Source organism: Octopus sinensis, linkage group LG12 (assembly GCF_006345805.1).
Source record: "Octopus sinensis linkage group LG12, ASM634580v1, whole genome shotgun sequence".
Lineage (NCBI taxonomy): Eukaryota > Metazoa > Mollusca > Cephalopoda > Octopoda > Octopodidae > Octopus > Octopus sinensis.
In genome coordinates this window covers 76,414,093-76,418,837 of record NC_043008.1, presented here as the reverse complement: position 1 = coordinate 76,418,837, position 4,745 = coordinate 76,414,093, and the positions used below count along the sequence as shown (strand labels likewise).

The 4,745-nt window shown below is 34.5% G+C and overlaps 1 non-coding gene across 1 annotated transcript; it reads left to right on the top strand.

The window, feature by feature from the left end:
- Positions 1-4,028: 4,028 nt before the first annotated feature.
- LOC115218174 lies at positions 4,029-4,136 on the top strand. The gene has a single exon (XR_003882229.1). It is a non-coding gene; the product is annotated as a U6 spliceosomal RNA (small nuclear RNA).
- Positions 4,137-4,745: the final 609 nt, after the last annotated feature.

Sequence of the window (4,745 nt, the reverse complement as noted above, 5' to 3'; positions counted from 1 at the left end):
GCAATACAAACAACGTTAAGTCCCATACGCAACTCACCAATAAAATTACAAACAACGACAACATGAATACTAACAATGTGATAATCAATAAGATTAACAACATTAACAAGACTAATAACACGAATTATAAAAATAAGTTGAAAAATAATAATAGCTATAATAAGAATAATATAAACCTACACATCGATAAGAATAAAAATAAAGAGCCCCAAAATAAACCCTATTAAAAATCATTACACCAGGTCATTGAGTCCACATAAACCATACAGAAATAACTCCAATAAAACAGACAAAGGCAATAGTAAAGATAAACCCAACTATAGGAATAAACTCGTTAGCCATAACTATAATTCTACACGTCTTACAAACAATGAGGGTAGTTTCTATACCAGATATAGCAATACTAAGAATAAACGTAATAGTGATAAGATCTGGCCCATAATCCCTTTCGCCATGCATCTCAATTCCAACATAATTCGCTCGTTAGTGAAAATAATAGATAAACACTTAACCTAAATAATAAATATGCAGCAATATTGGGGAATAAAATTAGAGTAGGCCATTCTATGAAGCAAGGAAAATTAGGAACAATAAAGCTAACAACCAACATACTTAAACAACAAATCCCACCACTAATGAAGCAAAGACAAAAACCAGAGTAGTAGTAGCCCTCCGCAACATAACACGAACACAGAAACGTAGTTTACCAATGTGACGCACACTCATATAGCCATATAAAATCCTATACATGATGAACCAAATGATACTTAGGTACAACGCACACCAATCTAGCTTCAGAAATAGGAGTAAGGCAAATTCAACAGGGCTTAGTAGCCATATCAGGAGCTTAAGTACAAACAGGGAGCTTAAGTTAAAAAAAAAAGAAAAAAACAAAAACAAAACAGAACAAAAAAACTTACAACTTTACCAATAGAAGGTACGATCTCTGTTTAAATGAACGCCTGGAAATTCTAACGGCTAAACAACTTCTTCTTAATAGAAAATATCAGACCAGTCATTTTTGTCTACATATAGGCCTCTTTGTCATTTCCAAGTATCGGTAAACACGCTAAACCCTGTACAAATCCTACATTAGCTTCTTCATCTAAATAATCCATTTAGCCGGGAACCACTTAAACTACTTACAGGCAAACATTCACCTCCCAACCCCCACTCGCTCTACACAATCCATAAATTATTTTACTCCTACACAGGGCTTCCATTACTACGTACTTCCTACAACTTTAAGTCTAAAGAGTTAGCCCCTTTTCACAATGAGTTAGAGTTCACCCCCTTTCTTTACACCGACGGGGAAAAGTCTAGCCTGAATAAACACGTGGAAAATATGCGCTTACATAAACTTGAGACTACAGATAAAAATAAGCTCCATCCTACTTCGCAGCAGAATTATCAACTATGACATCTCATTACCAATGGATCGCTATATCTCGCTCTTCTTGCCTCTACATATGACTCTGCATTCTAATGATGTCTACCACCGCAAATTAATGGTTTACTAGAACAAACGACCAACTTCTTCCTGTTATTTTCCCTCCATTTTCTTCTTGCATATAATTTAAACTACGGTTTACATGCTCAATTATCTGCTACCGTATGCCTTTTACCAAGGACTTACCTACGCAGCTAATCACCAGGAGTGCCTTTGGATTTAATCATTCCTTAGAGGTTTTAAACATCTCTAACTTATACCTACATAACTTATATATATATATATATATATATATATATATACTTGGAAATGGATGCGTGGCTTTCATTCATATAATAATATAAATAATATATAAAGACATATGCATACAAACACACATACATATATTTGTATATATATGCATATATGGGCACAGGACACAACGGAACGTAAAACAACATAAAATGCGAAAACAATATGAAATAGAAAATACGAAAATATGAAATACAACCTTTTTTTGCGAACAACGAAAGAAACAAACGGAAAACAAGACAAGCAACACGAAAAATCGACCCTGCATTAGTTGCTAGCTGTTTTTCTACTTCGTATTTCGAGCAATTCACAACAAGATACGTTTTCAGCATAACAGTTGCTGCCGCAAAGCAAATTAAATAGAATCTGGGATTTTGCAGAGGGTCAAAGTTGGTAACATAAACAATTCAGTGAAAGCAGACAGGAAGGGCTGCTAAGCCTAGATGGGTTGAGTTGATGAACGCAGAGAAAGAAGCTCTGACAGGAGACAGACAACAACGGATGAAGGGTCGTTTTTTCGTGTTGTTTGTCTTACTTCCCGTTTATTTCTTTCGTTGTTAGCAAAACAGTTCGTATTTCATGTTTTCGTATTTTCTATTTCTGGTTGTTTCCGTATTTTATGTTTATCTTGTGTTGTTTTACGTTCCGTGGTGTCCTGTGCCCATACATGCATGTATATACATGTATATGTATGTACATATGTATGTGTATTTACATATATATATATTTATATTTATGAAGATAGTGGGAGAGTAAGAGTAAAATATTTTAGAAATGAATTAAAAAATAATAAAACTTTCAGATTTTTATTCAACTAATTCATTCAATAAGCACTATTTTGTGGATTACAAGAGAAAGAATATTTCTGAAAAAAAAATCATGAATGAGCTACCTGTATATCTGGCCTGAGAGAAGCCTTACAAAGTGCAGTAGATTTTGTCGCTGAAGTGAGTCCCAACCCCAAGAAACAAATGTTGGTGTCGATGTCCCATATCTTGTGTTATTGAGTTACCAGGTTATTGATTGATAAGATATCTTGGCTAGATATACCTCACAGCACCTTTTAAGACTACTAGTTACTTGTGGTTCAATTGTCCTGAGTCACAGCAATTGTAACTCATGCGAGTAGTTTCATATATCTGGAATTCCTCTTTTTTCAGTAAGGAGGGATGCAACAAAAACAGATTAACCGTATATAGAAAGACATCAAATAGATCACCAAATGGATCTTTGACTCATATAGATCAGACAATAATAGTTTAAAAGGTTATGCACGAATACAAGAGCCTCCTATTGAAGTATCTGTTCCAATTGTAGATTAACTAAATATCAGATAACAGATTTTCACAAAATATCGTCACTTCGATAACTATCTACTGAAACATGAAGAGTTTGCAACCACCCAAATGAAAGGTTAGATGACTTAATTATGAAGTAGGACCAATCGCACTGTCTCTGTTTCCCTTGATTTAAAACCACTATGACACATGCTCCGCGTTTATAATATCAAACCCTAATGGTATAAATTCCACTCATACAATAGCGATTATTTCATCACACTTCTGATCTAATTATACTGCATTTACGTGGTGGTATCAAAAACGTTTCCAGACTGGTTACGTCTAATAAAATCATTTTCCTACGTTTTCACATCATTTCCTTCGAAATAGTCACCTTGCACAGCAATACATCAGTCCCAGCTTTCCAGCCACTTTTAGAATTCAGCCTGGAAGTCGTTTTCTGTAATTCAGTGAAGGACATTCTGCGATTTACTTTGGATCTCGAGACTGATGTTAAAATGGCGACCTTTGAACTGGCTTTTCATCTTGGGGAAGAGATTGAAGTCCTCAGGTTCTAAATCAGGTGAAAAGGACAGGTGGGGAAACGATGTTGTCTTTGGCGAGAAAGTCACGAGTGAGGTGATCTCTATGATAGATTGCATTATTTTTGCGTACATACATACATACATACGTACATATATACATATATGCATACATACATACATTAATTTATAAATACACACACTTAAAGATTACATCTCAATGAGAATATTAGCATATAAGTACGCACAGAAGTAGGTACAACAGAAAATAAAGTAAATTTACAAGCATCAATTTATTTACCTGAGTTTGAAATTACATCTACGCCATAATTTTAACTTTATTCTTATTCTATTATCTGAAGAACACAAACATTAATCACTTGAATAGCTCTCCTGCAGAATGCCGACATCAGTAACACATACCGAATGGTTATTGAAGTTCATCCATATTCTAGTGAAAGGATAGTTTGGAGTAACGGCAATACATATACTAAAATTGGAACGATACAGAGAAGAATAACATAGCTCCTGCGCAAGAATGACACGCAAATTCACGAAGCGTCCCATATTTTTTAATCAAGGCAGTGCCCCGGCATGACCGCAGTCTAATGACAGAAACAGGTGAAATACGATAAAAAATGTATTCAAGTATTTTTTCAGACTCAAGAAGACATTATGAGTTAATTTCAAAGCTTTTGTATTTTGGCAAATGATTTTAATGAAAACCCTAATCCTCCTTATCTTGAGATAATCTATTTAAAGGTAGGAATGAAACTGGATTATTGCATCTTTTGAAAGGGAAACTGAGTTGTACTATAGTTCTTAAAATGAAGATGACAAACAGTGAATGCAGCTTTCCACTTATACAGTTTGTGGTGAGTGTTGCACATGACACGATATCCTATTGTTCTGTGTTTAAATTAGTCTAAAAACAAAATAGCCGTCAGGAAAATTTTGCCTAGAATTAATATTTACTCTGATACTCGGTTATGTAGTTAATGTAAGTGTCATACTGACCCCTCTTCCCTGGTAGGTTGCTATGATAGAATTAATATGTATTCTGTTGGTAGGATTAATATTTACCATGATAATCGGGTAGGTAGCTAGCATAGAATTTATACTAACTAGAGCTCGGGAAGGTAGCTAGCATAGAATTTATACTAACTAGAGCTCGAGAAGGTA